Source organism: Phacochoerus africanus, chromosome 11 (assembly GCF_016906955.1).
Source record: "Phacochoerus africanus isolate WHEZ1 chromosome 11, ROS_Pafr_v1, whole genome shotgun sequence".
Classification (NCBI taxonomy): Eukaryota; Metazoa; Chordata; class Mammalia; order Artiodactyla; family Suidae; genus Phacochoerus; species Phacochoerus africanus.
In genome coordinates this window covers 77032325-77050533 of record NC_062554.1, presented here as the reverse complement: position 1 = coordinate 77050533, position 18209 = coordinate 77032325, and the positions used below count along the sequence as shown (strand labels likewise).

Here is an 18209-nt window from a genome sequence, read left to right as displayed (position 1 = left end):
CATCCGAGGAGCTTTTGAATAATGCTATGCCCCAGCCCAGAAGAAGGAAATCTCAATCTCTGGAGGTTGGGCTTCAGGGGAAAGCTTGAGTGCTGTGGGTTTAGAAGCCCTTCACGTGATTTTCCTGAGCATCCAGATGAGCACCTCTGCCCCAGGCCCCGACTCTGTGTGACTGGAGTTCACAGCCACCTGCATTCTGCTTTATTTCTGTCTCAGCTGCAGCAAGCCAATCTAGCCAGGGTGGAATATCCAGGGTTTCCCCTGACCTAGCAGACAAAATTTGGCCTCTCCAGTTTGCTGTGTAATTTCATACATTTCCCTCTTCACTTCTAATATGTTGATTTGTTTTTAAATTTTACTGGCTCACTCTCATTCTATTTGTTTTCCCCTAAATAAACTTCTATGGTTAAGCCGCAAAACTGAGTAATCGCTCATGGATAATTGGTATTGGCTCTAAAAAAAAAAAAAGTGGAAACATAACAAAATAAACTTTTTTTCAGAGAGCAGAATTTCTTAGTAAGTGGGAGGCAGCAGGAGCTTGAGATAATAAATGTGAAAATCCTGTGGTGCTATTAATCTGCCTACTCCTATGTGAAAAGTGAGCTTAGTCAAGAGCAAAACTAAAAAAAAAAAAAACAAAAAAAACAAAAAAAAGGAGTTCCCGTCATGGCGCAGTGGTTAATGAATCCGACTAGGAACCATGAGGTTGCGGGTTCGGTCCCTGCCCTTGCTCAGTGGGTTAACGATACAGCGTTGCCGTGAGCTGTGGTGTAGGTTGCAGACGCAGCTCGGATCCCGCGTTGCTGTGGCTCTGGCGTAAGCCAGTGGCTACAGCTCCAATTCGACCCCCAGCCTGGGAACCTCCATAGACTGCGGGAGCGGCCCAAAGAAATAGCTAAAAAAAAAAAAAAAAAAGAGCAAAACTCATTGAATCTGTGTGAAATCTTCCAATCTATCATGCAGTGTCTAGGGCTTCCACTGCAGGTCTTTTAAATAACAGTTGTTCATCTGGCTGAAGGTCCAAGCAAAGGCCAGTTAATCTGTCGCTCATAGTGTACAATCCCTAGACAACACAGCAAAAAACCTGCTTCCTTGTAAAAAGCATCTCATATTTAATCTTTCAATTCCGCAGTTAAAAGATGGTAACACCCTACAGATGGTTTTGTTTTTACGAGTTTGCTTAAGCAATGAACCCATGTTAGACCACTGGTCCTATCACCAGGCTCCATATCACTACCTCATTAAATCTGGTGCCAGCTATTTCCTTTTGTTCTTGGGAAACTATTTCCTTATTAATATTGGAGCCTCCTGGATGGCACTTACTTAATCCTCACTAACTCTGACTCACCTGGTGTCCTGCCCTTTCTTTTTCTTTCTTTCTTTCTTCCTTTTTTTTTTTTTTTTTTTTTTTTTTTGCCACTCCCACGGCATGTGGAAGTTCCTGGGCCAGAGATGGAAACAGCGACCCCAGCCGCTGCAGTGACAACACCAGGTCCTTAACCTACTGTGCCACTTAGGCTCTCCAGGTCATGCCATGTTCATAGTCTTTCCTGAGTAAAACTGTGGTGGGTAATTTACCATCATAGTCACCTGAGTTACAAGGACTGGGTTCAGTTTTATTACTCTTTTACCCTATCTTCAAAACAATTTTAGAGCCTTGATATCTTTTTACTGCAGAAAGGCTAAGAGGTATTGACTCAGGGAAGATTTTCTAGGTTTCTCGATTCACAACCGTGCCATGATGGAGTTAATATTACTGAGGGAGCAACACACACACACACTTTCACACATGCTTTAATATGATGACTTTCTGGTGTTTCAATTTAAAGTCTTCTTTTCTTCCTCCTGAACACAAAATAACAACCGCATCAAAAATAGAAAACAAAATCAAGCTTGGTTGTAGTGTGATTGCTGCATTCAACCCCAGAACACCTTAGAAATTAAACTGAAACAATAAGGAATACAGTTGACAGACAACATAGAAACTGTCTTTGAAATAACGTCTTTTCTGAATTGTAATTTTCAAATTCCCATAATGATTCCTTTATGTGGAAAGGAGTCATTACAGAGTTCCCATCCTGGCTCAGAGGAAACAAATCTGACTGGTATCCGTGAGGACTTGGGTTCAGTCCCTGGCCTCGCTCAATGGGTTAAAGATCTAGTGTTGCCATGAACTATGGTGTAGGTCGCAGACGTGGCTTGGATCTGGTGTTGCTGTGGCTGTGGCGTAGGCCAGTGGCTATAGCTCTGACTTGACCCCTAGCCTGGGAATTGCATATGCCAGGGGTGCAGCCCTAAAAAAAAAAAAAAAAAAAAAAAGTCGTTGGAACTACCTGAGAGTTTAAACCTTAAAATAGTTTGTGGTTTTGGGATTGTACCTGCCAAAATGCCTGTAACTAGGCAGGGCTGTGGTGGAAAATTGATCCTGGTCATCAAAGTCCACAAATCTATTTTCAGACATTGAAGGCATCCTCATGCCTTTATCCCTTTTACTATTTTTTAAACTAAATTAAAAACATTACATGTGTTACAAACCAAAGCCAAAAGCACCAAGTTCATAATATTCTCTATGCTCTAAGTTAAATAGATCAAGGAAAGTTTACATTTATTAACTAGGGCTTGGGTCTGAGCCCAACTGTACTTATTGGTTCACGCTTTCATTTCCCTTCTGGGAAATCCATTCCTTCATGCCAATTAGGAAAAAGGATGGCATCTTTTAAAAAATAATTCCGGAATCTGAATCTGAAACAGGGTATTTTCCTCTGTTAATCTCATTATTAAAATTTCCTCTTTTAATAGTCTATTTCCCAAGTCAGAATTGGAATGGAAATGTTAGGCTCTCAAAAGAATGGGGCTTGCTTGAATCATCATTACCAGCTTATATTGATTGTCTATTTACAATGAGCAAGGGCCTGTGCAGTGGCTAGTGGCCATCACAGAAGTCTGTTTGATCTCAACCAGACTCCTTTCCCTGTTTTGACCCTAAAGCAAAAACCTAATTTCTAAATCTTTTTTTTTTCCAAAATGTGTATTGAATCCTTCCCCAATATTTACTATGGTTTCCCCAATTCCAAGAGGACAGTCAAAAGGACTGAAGACTTGGTAATAAAGATATTATAGTATCCAACACCCTGTGCTGATTCTGAATATTAAAAAGAAAAAAGATTTAAATTATCATCAAAAGTTATAAACCTATATGTAAGCACTCTGCCATTTTAAATTGTTCTGATGTTTTCTTTTCCCTGCCTCCCTTCACATTTTCCTCCCTCTCTGACTCCTGCCCTCCCGTTCACATCTAAAGTACAGAGATGTAAATACTATATATTTAGTCCTTTTCATTCTAGTAACAGATGTTGTCCACATAAAACCAAGGTGAGTAAAGGACATGGATAAATTACTCTTACTGCTGCTATCTTCACTATAGCCCATGAATTTCACTGAAAATTTATACAGTGTGTCTTATCTTTTCCCCGCCTCTCAATGCTTGGTTAGAAGTAAGTTGCTAGTATATGCATTTTTTTCCTTCACCATTCAGCAAGGTAAGAGGTACCTTTACTACTCAGAGCTTTGAGCTTAGGGAGAGACCTAGGGCCATATTATATTCTCTAAATCTCATGTGTTATCTTGTTCAAGCCTCACAGCCTATCATTTAGGCTCTAGGAAACTAGGGCATGGAGATATTAAGTAGCAGTACTTAATACTAGTAGTGATGCCTCGTAGATACTCCTTCATGTGGCCTCCCTGAAGTCATTCTGTGTTGGGTAGTAATCAAGTCAGGGTAGATGTCATCGAAAGGAAAAAGATCACTTTCAAATTAAATGCCACACCAAATTTTTATTTGCACCTTGCAATGTAAAGTTGGCCCTTTGAGATGTGAGATATTTTTTCCTTGATAACCTAAATTTTTTAAAAGAAAGACACATTGAAATGTACTTTTTTTTCCCTAAGCACAATTCTCTCTGAAGTCAGGAGTTGCAGGGTTGGGCTAAGTGACCTTTTGAAATCAATGGCCAGGAGTAAGGCTAGGAATTACAGCAGGATCTGGGCTGACCTCCGTTCGTGTGTGTGCATAGCTGCCTTGGGGCGAGGCTGTTAGAACAACTATACTCTGTCGCACATTTAAGGGCTTATCAGGTCTTTTCCGGTTTGGGTGGTTGAAGGGCATACTTTTTTGTACTGTGAACCTCTGTGACAAATCAGTTAGTAGCCAACCGGTCTGCAATCTAAACTGTTTTTATTGCTTTTGCAAATATTTTCATAACTTTATAATTATTGACTTTTTATTATCAGCATCTTTGGTTATCTAATTGCAGATTTGACTTTGCATTTTATTTTTTTTTCTTTTTATTTTTTTTATTTTTATTTTTATTATTATTTTTTTTAATTTTCCTACTGTACAGCAAGGGGGTCAGGTTATCCTTACATGTACACATTACAATTACATTTTTCCCCCACCCTTTGTTCTGTTGCAACATGAGTATCTAGACAAAGTTCTCAATGCTATTCAGCAGGATCTCCTTGTAAATCTATTCTAAGTTGTGTCTGATAAGCCCAAGCTCCCGATCCCTCCCACTCCCTCCCCCTCCCATCAGGCAGCCACAAGTCTCTTCTCCAAGTCCATGATTTTCTTTTCTAAGGAGATGTTCATTTGTGCTGGATATTAGATTCCAGTTATAAGTGATATCATATGGTATTTGTCTTGGTCTTTCTGGCTCATTTCACTCAGGATGAGATTCTCTAGCTCCATCCATGTTGCTGCAAATGGCATTATGTCATTCTTTCTTATGGCTGAGTAGTATTCCATTGTGTATATATACCATATCTTCCGAATCCAATCCTCTGTCGATGGACATTTGGGTTGTTTCCATGTCTTGGCTATTGTGAATAGTGCTGCAATGAACATGCAGGTGTACGTGTCTCTTTTAAGGAGAGTTTTGTCCGGATAGATGCCCAAGAGTGGGATTGCGGGGTCATATGGAAATTCTATGTATAGATTTCTAAGGTATCTCCAAACTGTTCTCCATAGTGGCTGTACCAGTTTCCATTCCCACCAACAGTGTAGGAGGGTTCCCTTTTCTCCACAGCCCCTCCAGCACTTGTTATTTGTGGATTTATTAATGATGGCCATTCTGACTGGTGTGAGGTGATATCTCATGGTAGTTTTGACTTGCATTTCTCTTATAACCAGCGATGTTGAGCATTTTTTCATGTGTTTGCTGGCCATCTGTATATCTTCTTTGGAGAAATGTCTGTTCAGGTCTTTTGCCCATTTTTCCATTGATTGATTGGCTTTTTTGCTGTTGGGTTGTATAAGTTGTTGATATATTCTAGAGATTAAGCCCTTGTCGGTTGCATCATTTGAAACTATTTTCTCCCATTCTGTAAGTTGTCTTTTTGTTTTCTTTTGGGTTTCCTTTGCTGTGCAAAAGCTTTTCAGTTTGATGAGGTCCCATGGGTTTATTTTTGCTCTAATTGCTATTGCTTTGGGAGACTGACCTGAGAAAATATTCATGATGTTGATGTCAGAGAGTGTTTTGCCTATGTTTTCTTCTAGGAGTTTGATGGTGTCCTGTCGTATATTTAAGTCTTTCAGCCATTTTGAGTTTATTTTTGTGCATGATGTGAAGGTATGTTCTAGTTTCATTGCTTTGCATGCAGCTGTCCAGGTTTCCCAGCAATGCTTGCTGAATAGACTTTCTTTTTCCCATTTTATGTTCTTGCCTTCCTTGTCAAAGATTAATTGACCATAGGTGTCAGGGTTTATTTCCGGGTTCTCTATTCTGTTCCACTGGTCTGTCTGTCTGTTTTGATACCAGTACCACACTGTTTTGATGACTGTGGCTTTGTAGTATTTCTTGAAGTCTGGGAGAGTGATGCCTCCTGCTTGGTTTTTGTTTCTCAGGATGGCTTTGGCGATTCTGGGTCTTTTGTTGTTCCATATAAATGTTTGGATTGTTTGTTGTAGTTCTGTGAAAAATGTCATGAGTAATTTGATAGGGATTGCATTGAATCTGTAGATTGCTTTGGGTAGTATGGCCATTTTTACAATATTGATTTCCCCAATCCAGGAACATGGAATATCTTTCCATTTCTTTACATCTTCTTTGATTTCTTTGATTAAAGTTTTAAATATAAAAAGTGAGATGTAGTGAGGTAAATTACCTGTTCAAGGTCATTCAGAAAATCCCTAACAAAACAAAGACTGTGCAGCTTTTTGGGTTTTGGTGGCTCAAAATGGCAGGCGATAAAGTTAACCCCCCAGAATAATCTCGTTCATCCTATGAAAAAATTTTCAAACAATTCTTCAGAACCACTTCTTATATTATCATGCTGTGAATCATGAGATCATGAGTCCAACTGGTGTGCACTCAGCCCTAGGAACCAACACTCTTTGCCAAACCAATACTCTCTGCAATGAGAATTGCAAATAGGAGTATTGCAATGGAGAGTATTGCAATGGAGAGTATTGCAATGGAGAGTATTGCAATGGAGAAAAAGAGGCAAAAAAAATTGTCTGCCTTTGAGACAAGGAATTAGGAGGAAAAAGGTGAAAGGGAAATGAAAAGAATAGAAAATCGGTGAAGATTTCTTTAGTATGCTGTAGTTAATAATGCCTTTGACCTTAAAGTTTCTATGATCTGAAATTAATGTAGTTACTGTCTTTAGGTTAAATTTTCCAGATATTCTACCTTCATCCTTTTAATTCTGCCTTTTTGTATCCTTTTTACTTCACATGTTTCTTTTAGACAACAAGTATCTGGATTTTTAAAACTCTAGTCTGGGGAGTTCCCGTCGTGAGCAGTGGTTGACAAATCCGACTAGGAACCATGAGGTTGCAGGTTCAATCCCTGGCCTTGCTCAGTGGGTTAAGGTTCTGGTGTTGCCGTGAGCTGTGGTGTAGGTCGCAGACACGGCTCGGATCCAGCGTTGCTGTGGCTCTGGTGTAGGCCAGTGGCTACAGCTCCGATTGGACCCCTAGCCTGGGAACCTCCACATGCCACAGGAGCGGCCCAAGAAATGGCAAAAAAAAACAAAAAAAAAAACCAAAAAAACTCTAGTCTGACAATGTTTGTCTTTTGCCAGGAGCATTAATTCATTTACATTTAATATAATCAGTGAACTTTTAAAAATTTTTTCTACCATCTAATTTCAAATGATTTGCCCCACTTACTCTATATTTTTAATCTTTTCTTTCCTTTTTAAAGATTTATTAATTTCTAACTGTTGCATTTTTCCCTTTACTAGTTAGGAATTTATGCATTTTTCTTCCTCTTTTTTTCAATACTTACTCTTAAGAATATTTGCATCTGTCTTATGAAATGCCTATACCAACTGTCCTGTTATTACAATAACTTAGAACATTTTTATTCCATTTACATATCCTAATATTGTGTTTTATATTTTAATTATTTTTAAATCCCCCTGGACATTTTTTATACAATCACTGTTAATTTAGATTTACCCACATATTTGCAACTCTCTTCCTCATTTTTTTTTTACATAATGATTTTTTTTTTCCATTATAACTGGTTTACAGTGTTCTGTCAACTTTCTACTGTACAGCATGGTGACCCAGTTACACCTACATGTATACATTCTTTTTTTCTCACATTATCACGCTCCATCATAAGTGACCAGACATAGTTCCCAGTGCTACACAGCAGGATCTCATTGCTAATCCATTCCAAAGGCAATAGTCTGCATCTCTTAACCCCAAGCACCCCAACCACCCCACTCCCTCCCCTGTCCCTTTGGCAACCACAAGTCTATTCTCCAAGTCCATGATTTTCTTTTCTGTGGAAAGGTTCATTTGTGCCCTGTACTAGATTCCAGATATAAGTGATATCATATGGTATTTGTCTTTCTCTTTCTGACTTACTTCACTCAGTATTTTTCCTCTCAGTGCCCAGGAGATAGTCCCATCATTTGGCTTCCATTATTGCTCTTAAAAAGTTACCCGTTGGTCTGGCTATCCCTTTGGTGGTAATTTGTCCTTTTCTCTGTGCTTTTAAGGCCTTCTCCTTTTATTTGGTGTTGTATAGTTTCACTATGATGTATTTAGATGTAAATTTCTTTTTATTTAAGTTGTTAGAATTCCTGATTTTGTGGACTAGCATTTTTATTTTAATTAATTAATTTATTTTTTGTCTTTTTAGGGCCATACCTGTGGCATATGGGAAGTTCCCAGGCTTGGGGTCGAATTGGAGCTGTAGTTGATGGCCATCAGCCACAAAGGATCCGAGCCACATCTGTGACCTACACCACAGTTCACGGCAACACTGGACCCTTAGCCCACCGAGCAAGGCTAGGGATTGAACCTGCATCCTCATGGATACTAGTCGGGTTTGTACCAATGAACTACAAAAGGAACTCCTGGACTAGCATTTTTAAAATTGTTTCTGAAATTCTCTGCCTTACCTTTCAATAAGTATTCTGAAGCAACCTGATCCAGTCTTCCCATCCCCATGCTGTCTCTGTCTTTCTGGAACTGCAATTAGTTAAACTTTTTCATTCTTTCCTCCTACATATCTTTCCTTTCATCTTATTAATCTTGTCTTTCTGAGCTACATTATGGCTAATATTTTTTGAGTGTATTTTCCAGTTCACTAAATCTTTCTTTAGTTATGTTGAATTTTTGTTTAACCAGTTCATTGAATTTTTAGCTTCAATTATATATTTCATTCCTAGATGTTTTGAGTTTTTAAAATCCACACAATCATTGTATATGGATATTCTTTTAGAAAAAAATCCAGGTTATATCCCTTCTTTTCTTCAAAATCCTCTGAAATCTTCCAAAAATATTTTAAAAATTGAAAGAAAGAAAAAAAGGGGAAAGGAAATCTTTCATCTGTATGCTGCCCACCTTTCTGATTTCATCTTGCCTCTCCCTTTATCTCATTCAATATAATCAAGGAACACTGGTTTTCTTTCTCTTTTCTGAAAACAAAGTTCATTCCATATGCATGACCTATGAACGCTTGTTTTTCCAACCTTGGCATTTGATGTGGCTGGCTCCTTCTCTTTATGTAAATCTTAGCCATATGTTATCTCCATAGTGAGACCATTTCTGATCATACCATCCCATTCCTATCCCATTATCAGTCACTCCACGTTAATGGCCCATTTTATTGTTTTCATAGCACCACCACCATCTGAAAATATTTGTTTCTTTGTTGACTTGTGTATTATCTGTCTTCTCCTGGTGAAAGAAGCCTTTAAGAGCAGGGACTTTTTTTTTCATTCATCTCTAATTCCCTAGCACCTACCAGAGTGTCCAGCATATTGTAATCATTTAATAAATATTCATTTAATGAATGAACAAAGTAATTAATAATTGAATGAATGTATGGAGGTTATATAGTAGATGATGGTAAAGTTCCACTTGTAAGCATATTTTCCACCCACAAAATAATTCATTTGGATATCCTTTTTTTTTTTTTGGTCTTTTTAGGGCCACAACCACGGCATTATGGAGGTTCCCAGGCTAGGGGTCCAATCCAAGCTGTAGCTGCCAACCTACACCACAGCCACAGCAATGGGGGATCTGAGCTGCATCTGCAATGTACACCATAGCTCACAGAAACGCTGGATCCTTAACCCACTGAGCAAAGCCAGGGATTGAACCCGCATCCTCATGGATGCTAGTTGGGTTTGCTAACTGCTGAGCCACAATGGGAACTCTCATTTGGATATATTTTAGTGCAATAAACCGTTCTTGAATTCCAAATTAAAAGAATTCTAAACTTGTGAAATAATAAATTCTTTTCTGAATCCTAGTAGGTTTTTTCCTGGCTGCACCCATGGCATGCAGAGGTTCCCAGGCCATGGATCAAACCTGTGCTATGGCAGCAACCAGAACCACAACAGTGACAACGCTAGATCCTTAACTTGCTGAGCCACCAGGGGACTCCTAAACCTTAGTGTTTAATAGTACAAGTACCTTACTCTTATAGGTCGTAAGAGTATACTTGTATTTAGTTGGCCTAACAGGCAGAAGTTTACTTTGAAGTGCTAGATTTGACTTTCTTGAAAGTATATCTTTGTGATCAAATTATCTATTACCACAATGCAACAGGATCACAGTGAATGCTATAAAAGTAAATGTACTTGTTTGATATGAATAAATCTGAGAGTATTATATCTGGTGGTTCTTTTGTATTCTCAGTGGGTTCTGACCAATGATAACCAGAATATATATTCAGTAGATTCAAAACATATATTCTTGATTGATCTGTTCTAGGTCCTACTTTAACTCTCATATTAATAGATTGAAGAGCTAAGGGGAAAAAAACTTAATCCATCACTGTCTGTCACCAGAAAGGTCAACTACTATGCAATATCATTATAGTTTCCATGGTCCTCCTAAGCTAATAATTAAACTAGAATAATAGAGATAGTGCTATTCAGTTATATTTTCACAGCTTTGTAGTTTTTTCCAGGAAGTATAAGCCTTGGAAACGGACAAATTTTCCTGTAAGTCCATATTTTTAGAGGTGACATTTAAACAGTAATACTAACACATTCACTATCAATTTCTATTCATTGGTGTAAAGACAGTGAGCTTTTATAAGACTTCTTTTTGGCATATGCAATTATGCCTTTAAATAGTGGCTCTTAGATTTCAAAGGAGAAAGTAAAATTTCATCTATTAAAATTCTAGTATTCTGAAAGTTATCCAGCTGGCTCCTATTGGTTTTAAGTCAATAGTTCCCATTGTTATTATTTTGCCAATTTTAGAAAGAAAGAAATCTTCAACAGACCTCCATTTGTACTTCTCTCTTAAATTACCTTACTGGGATGATTTTGTAAAGCAAACACATTTGTTGTATTTTCCTACATGTATATACTTAAGTAATAGTGCACACACACTCTTTGCCGGGACTGTGAAATGAGTAAGGCTAGTACGTCCTTCAAAATAGAACCTGTTTTTGTTCTGCATATAGGGAAAATAAGTTTGCATACAAATTTTAAAATCAGATCTTTTTCTTCAAAATTTAGGATATTGACTTCAATATTTAGTCTTAGCTAGTTGTTCAAAATTTTATTCTGCAATTCATCCAATACATATTTATTCAGCATATGTAATTATGCCAGGTTCTGTTCTAGGTGCTTGATATATATGGGGAAAAGAAATAGATTTATGCATTTATGGAAACTACATTCTATTGGCAATAAACATAGTAAATCTTATATAGTATGTTTGAAGATGAAAACTACAACGGCAAAAAAAAAAAAAAAGGAGAGCAGGGTGGGGATGGTCTTAAGTGTATGGACTCATGAGAAGATGCATTTGGAACAAGAGGCCTGAAGGAGGTAAGGGAGGGAGCCTTGTGGATTTCTGAGAAAAGAGCATCCCAGATAGAGAGACTAACCCATGCAAAGGCCCTGTGGTAGAAGGAGGGTGTCTGGCATGTTTAAGGAAGAGCAAAGAGACCTGTGTGGATGGAGATAAGGTCAGGGAATTAACAGCAGTTAGGTCAGGGGAGGGCCTGATCATATAAGCCATACAGGCCCTTGGAAAGAATTTGACTTTTACTCAGAGTGACTCAGGAAGCTATTTTCTGGGTTTTGACAAATAACGTGATATGGTCTGACTGACTTTTAAAAAGAATAACAGTGACTGTTGGGCTGAGAACAGCTGTAGCAGGACCAGGATTGAATTAAAGATGCTATTTAGAAATCCAGGCAATTATAAACGGCATCTGAAAATCTACATTTTATAATCTAGTTTACACAAATTTAATTCTCTGGGAAAGGATCTATATCTAATGGTCTGTATCTGAAAACAGAAAAGTGTAACAGAAAATATTCTGACAAAATTGATGCCAGCTTTATAAATCTGACTGCAAGTCTACTAGCTCAATTTTGATCTACAGAACCATACTGAACTGTATTTTATATCTGGACTGTGGCACAAAAATAAAACATCCTAGCCCTGGATATGTGTTTTCATTATGCATTTGGAGAGAACAAAGGTGGAATTTTCTTCTCTGCTTTTGCTTTTCTCTCTTTCCTCCCTTTCTCTCTCTCCTCAATCTATAATAATTATATGCTGATATTATAGGTGAAACTATGAGGTTTGGAACCTATGTGTGAGACAGAGGTGCCACTTGCTGTTATCTGACATCTGCGCCAAAGTCCAGTAAAAGAGGTATCTGTCTTTTATTGGCCATTAAAAAAACATTCTGGAAAGTACTTGTTAATAAACTGAATCCTCATCTATAGTAAAGATGTGACTATGAATATATTATCCAAAGTGTAATTTATAATTTTAAAAACCATTATGTATTTATATATCAAGATAATAGATCTAAAGAGCTTTTTAATATGCACCCAAAGAGATCAGCTTCAAAACTTGGCAAGATAGACTCTGTATGATCTAGGCACCCAATCTTAATTCTTCTCACCCCCTTAACTCTCAAAGATCTAGGCATCCTGAAAGCCTTTAGATTTCCCTTATAAGCCATGTTCCCTGGCCCCAGGGCTTTTGCATATGCTGTTCCCTTTTCCTGGGGAGATCCCTTTTACCCCCCACTTCAGTAGACTCACTTTCCTTCATAGGTCAGAACTCAGAGTAGGTAGCACTTCCTCCAGCAGCCTTCCTTGTCTTCTTAATCCTGTGTTCCCTTTGTATAAGCCCCATCAAAGCACTTCTCACATTGTATTGTAGGTGCTTGTTTTCTTATCTAACCACCGGACTCTGAGTTACGTGAGAAAGTTGTGTGTGGGTCCTTTTTTTTTTTTTTTTTTTGGTATCCGAAGCAGCTAACACATGCCTGGCACATATTAGGTATCTAAAACAAAATGGGTTCCACCTATAGCCTTCCTCAATTTTATCATTTTGCTCATCTTCCAGAGCATTCATTTGACAAACATTAGTTAGCACCTATCGTGTGCTAAGCTAAGCGCAGGGGACAGAAGTGACTTCAAGGCTAAATAAAACAACTATACAAGGAGATTAGATTCTATAGCGTGTCCATCTACCAAAAAAAAAAAAAAAAATTAAAGATCAAAACATGCAGTGGAGAAGAAAATAGGGACCAGTGGAATGGGTGTATTGGCTCTTTACCTTATAAAGGATAAGATGGCTTGGTTTAATATTTTGGTATTTATTTCACCACAATGAAAACTACAAGCCTACAGAGTCTGATTCTCTAAACATCTTTATGGAACAAATTCCTTTCAATCTGAGACATCTGCTACACAGAGTCTCACGCTGTCTGAGTGGTGAAATGTGCTCGTGGTAGGTAAAGATCGGTATAGGAGGTGGGACTGGAAACTGGAAACAATGAGGCATATTTCACACATCCAGAAGAGCCCATTTTTTCTCAGCCATCAAATGCTTGCATTTATGATTTACCACTTCTCATTGCGCAAGATAGTGGCACTGCAAACAGCCTTGACAAAAAGAAGCAAAATGTCCTCAAGTATAACCCGAATTGCTCTGCTGATGAAATCATGAACTGGAACTAAATTCTAATAATGTCAGCCAGTGTGGAAAACTGTTTCCCAGAGTTACCAGCTATATTGATGTAGACTCTAAACTATGAATTAAAGGGAAAAAAAACCTCAGGGTGACAATTTTCCCCTTGGGAGAATCCCTTTCCCATCCACTTTTGGTCATTTTGTCAAAAGCACTCCCTTGTAAGCTGTGTTCTTTGTCCTTCACTCTGCATCCCCTACCCTTGATATTCCATTTTGAAAAAAAGGAGTAGAAGCTCAGGCAGTGGGTAGGAGGAACTTTGAGGGTTCTTAACTAGGGCTCTCGGACAAGATTCCATGCCAGGCACACTCAGGGGACATCAGGGAGGGGATGAATGGAATGCAGTGAGTCAGAGGTGAGATGAGAAGCCGGTGGGTGGGGAGCTTTGGGCAGAGGAGTAACCTCATATAAATCATGTTTTCAAAGGATGGTTCTGATAGCATGTGGCAAGTAGACTGCTGGGGTACAAAGACAAATAAAAATTGGGCATAGGAAAACACTGCCAAAGTGCAGGTAAGAAACAGTGGTGGTTTAGCAGGGTGGTAGCAGTTGAAATGGTAAGGCATTCCAGCATTGGAAGTGGTAAGTTTTATTCTGGATCGGACGTGCGGTGTAAGATTAAGGAGCCAAGGATGACAAAGATTTGGGGCCTAAACAGCTGAAAGGACGGAGTTGCCACTTTCTGAGCTGTGAGAGACAATAGGAAAATGGGGATGGGTAGGGATGGAAGAAAAAGTTCACATAGTCTGAAATTTAGATTTACACATGAAAACCTAAACCTCTGTCAGAGCTCTTAAGTAGGTATTTGGAGATGAGATCAATGCAGATGTACATTTGATTTAACAATAATAGTTAATGTTGTGAGAGTAGATGGGAACAAGTGGAGAGTGAATACAGAGAAAAAAGTGATCTAAGGACTGCGCCCTGGGTCCTTCAGCCTGTGGAGGTTTGTAGGCTAAAGAGGACACAGCTGAGAAGTAGCAGCAGGCCAATAGAAAACCAAGAGGAAGTGGTTGCTAGAAGCCAGGAGAAGGAGTGTTTCAAGAAGGAGAGGATTGTCAGGTACTTCTGATCTGCTGATTTGATGAGAGCTGAAAAGTGGTCATTAGATTTGATGACCTGGAAGTCACTGGTGACCTAGACAAGAGCTGTGTGTGCAGATGGACAGACATACATACACACACAAACCCACCCACCCACACCACAGAGGGAATAAAACATATGGAAAAATCTTGACAATTGATGAATTTAAGTGAAGGGAATGTGGGAAATATTTGTATTGTTACTGCAATTTTCTGTAAGTTTGAAATGATCTTACAAGTTTAACAAAGGAATCACACACGGGGTTAAGGATCTAGTGTTGTCACTGTTGTGGCTTGGGTTTGATCTCTGGCCTGGGAACGTCACATGCCGGGGGTGCAGCAAAAAAAAAAAAAAAAAAAAAAAAAGAAAGATAATGATGAGAAAAGAAATGAAGGCAAAGCATACAGGCAACAATCTTGAAAGGGGGGACATAGAAATAGAGTAATAGAGTAAAATGTATGATTAGGAAAGTTGTTTTAAAGGTGGGAGGTATGCTGCATGTTGATGAAAAGATCTAGTGAACAAGGAAATAGTCCTGATACCAAAGAGAAAGTTGTCATTAGAGGTGTGCCCTTGATTTTTTAAATTAGAAGGGGCTTCTTCTAATCCCCCTCCTGTCCATCACACCCACAGCATATGGAGGTTCCTGGGATAAGGTATTAAATCCGAGCTAGAGCTGTTACCTATGCCACAGCTGCAGTAATGCCAGATCCTTAACCTGCTGTGGTGGGCTGGGGATTGAACTGGCACTTCCACAGAGATGTCAGGTCCTTAACCCATCCTGCCACAGTGGGAACTCCTCTACAGCATTCTTAAGAGCATCTGGCCATCCAGACTCTAGGAAGTTGAAGCTTTTTTCCTTTCTTGTATATTTTCTAACATGATCTTATATCAAATTTAAAAAGCTGAGTTACCTTTTGAAATGAAAATAATGCAGACTGCAACAAATCCAAATAAATTATATCATGAAAAGTTGGGCAGGTCTCCCTGTTTTCCCTTTAGAACTCCCTGAAAAGATTGCCTTTGTTTGCAGTTTGGTCTGTAGCTTCCATGTTTTGAACTAGATGCCTAAACGCACACATATATAGCACAACCACCTTTAAAAATCATTGTACACATAATTTCCCCAACATGCTCACCCTCTACCCCTCCTCAGTTATTAGAGCAAAAATGGTCCTTCAAATCAACACATACAGATTTACTAGGAGTTCCCATTGTGGCTCAGGGGAAACAAATCTGACTAGCATCCATGAGGACGCAAGTTCGATCCCTGGCCTCACTCAGTGGATTAAGGATCTGGCGTTGCCGTGAGCTGTGGTGTAGGTCACAGACGCAGCTTGGATCCTGTGTTGTTGTGGTAGTGGAATAAGCTAGCAGCTACAGCTCCAATTTGACATTTGACCCCTAACCTGGGGACCTCTCTATACTGCAGGCAAGGCCCTAAAAAGACAAAAAAAAAAAAAAATTACCATATATCTTTAACAGCCACATGGTAGTCCAGGACATGGATGTAACATAATTTGTTTATATATTTCTCTTGTGAAGCTTCCTGTATTTTCCCATACTTGTTCTAGTATTTCCATTTCATTGTGTTTTGAAAGGTCTGGCTATATTTGGTAGACTCTCCTTCTTTATATTGAATTGAAATCTGCCTACTTGTTAATTTTTCTGCTGTTGCTAATCCTTTGATGTGGTTTTCCACTGTGAGCATTAGTCTAGGCTTATAAAAAATTGTGAATATAATTTCATTACACCTGTAATTTGTCTCTTTTACTGTTAAACTCAAATGGATTTTTTTTTTGCTTTATCTTTGAGGCAAATATGATACAGTTAAAACATGAGTTAACTTTGTTAATAACAGAATTTTGTTAAAATATATGTTTTATAGGAGACCATGAATTTTTTTAAACTTTATGTTTTTTAAAAATGATTTTTATTTGTTCTACTATAGTTGGTTTACAATGGTCGGTCAATTTCTGCTGCACAGCAAAGTGACCCAGTCACACATATATATACATTCTTTTTCTCACATTATCCTTCATCATGCTCCATCACAAGTGACTAGATACAGTTCCCAGTGCTATACAGCAGGATCACATTGCTTATCCACTGCAACTGCAACAGTTTTCATCTATAAACCCCAGACTCCCAATCTATCCAATACCCTCCCTCTCCCCCTTGGCAATCACAAGTCTGTTGTCCAAGTCCACGAGTTTCTTTTCTGTGGAAAGGTTTATTTGTGCCGTATATTAGATTCTAGGTATGTGATATCATATGGTATCTGTTTTTCTCTTTCTGATTTATTTCACTTAGTTTGAGAGTTTCTAGTTCTACCCATGTTGCTGCAAATGGCATTATTTTGTTCTTTTTTACGGCTGAGTAGTATTCCATTGTGTATATACACCAAATTTGTTTTTACATTGTTTCACTTGATTTCTTGGCCTCAGATAGGCCACCCATATCAGTGTGTTTTGTGGTATAGAAGGGCAACCCTTAGGTTGTCATTACCCAGCTTATGAAGACAGAAGAGTTTTGCAGGGGAAAATCAAGAGAGAAGTTTTCATATACGAAGTAAGCTTTGCCTCTCTGGAACTGGCATCTGAATTGTCAGGAATAGTTCCTTTCATGTTAAGCTGAAAGCAATGAGAAAGGAAAACAAGGCATTTAAATGAATGAGGTTGAGGATGGCCTATAGCAAGTATGTATTAACCATACTATTTTTTTCTCCCAACTTTTAAAAATTCATGTAATTTTCTTTCTTTTATAAAAAAATAGACTTGGATATATTTATCCTTTCCATTTTTTAAAACAAATTCATTATTTTCTGCTATAGCTTTTGATTATTTTATATGAGAACACTTAACATGAGATCTACTCACATAAATTTTTAAGTGTACAATAGAGTATTGTTAACCATAGGCATTATATTGCATGGCAGATCTCTAGAACTTATTCATCTCACATAATGAGAGTTTATTATACTCATTATCTCCTCATTTTCCCTTCTCCTGGCAGCTACCATTCTACTCTGCTTCTATGAATTTGGCTACTTTCGTTATCTCATATAAGTGCAGTCATGAAGTATGTGTCCTTCTGTGACTGGCTTATTTCACTGAATACTCCTTTGTTCACTGCAGCACTATTCACAATGACCAAGATATAGAAACAACTTAAAGAGCCACTGAGGGATGAATGAAGAAAAATATGATTTATACACACAAGAGAATATTACTCAGCTGTCCCAGCCTAAAAGGAAATTCTGCCATATATAACAAGATGAAGCAACCTGGAAGACGTTTATGCTAAGTGAAATAAGCCTCACATACGCATTTAAAGAATTCACAGCACTTTAAAAACACTATTTCTCTCATTTCCTCATGTGGTTCAGTGGTAACGAACATGATTAGGATCCATGAAGACGTGGGTTTGATCCCTGGCCTCCCTCAGTGTGTCAAGGATCCAGCATTGCTGTGAGCTGTGGTGTAAGTTGGTAGCTGCAACTCCAATTCAACGCCTAGCCTGGGAACTTCCATGTGCCACGGTTGCAGCCCTAAAAAAAGATCCATAAAAATACTATTTCTATAATTCCTGTGGAATGAGACCACATAGAAGAGCTAACAATGTGAATCTTTTGATGAAAGAC

At 38.4% G+C, this 18209-nt stretch overlaps 1 protein-coding gene across 2 annotated transcripts in view; it reads left to right on the top strand.

Annotated features, from left to right (window-relative positions):
* Nucleotides 1-18209, top strand: part of COL28A1 (collagen type XXVIII alpha 1 chain) — a 166216-nt gene that overhangs the window by 108822 nt on the left and 39185 nt on the right. The window lies entirely within an intron of this gene.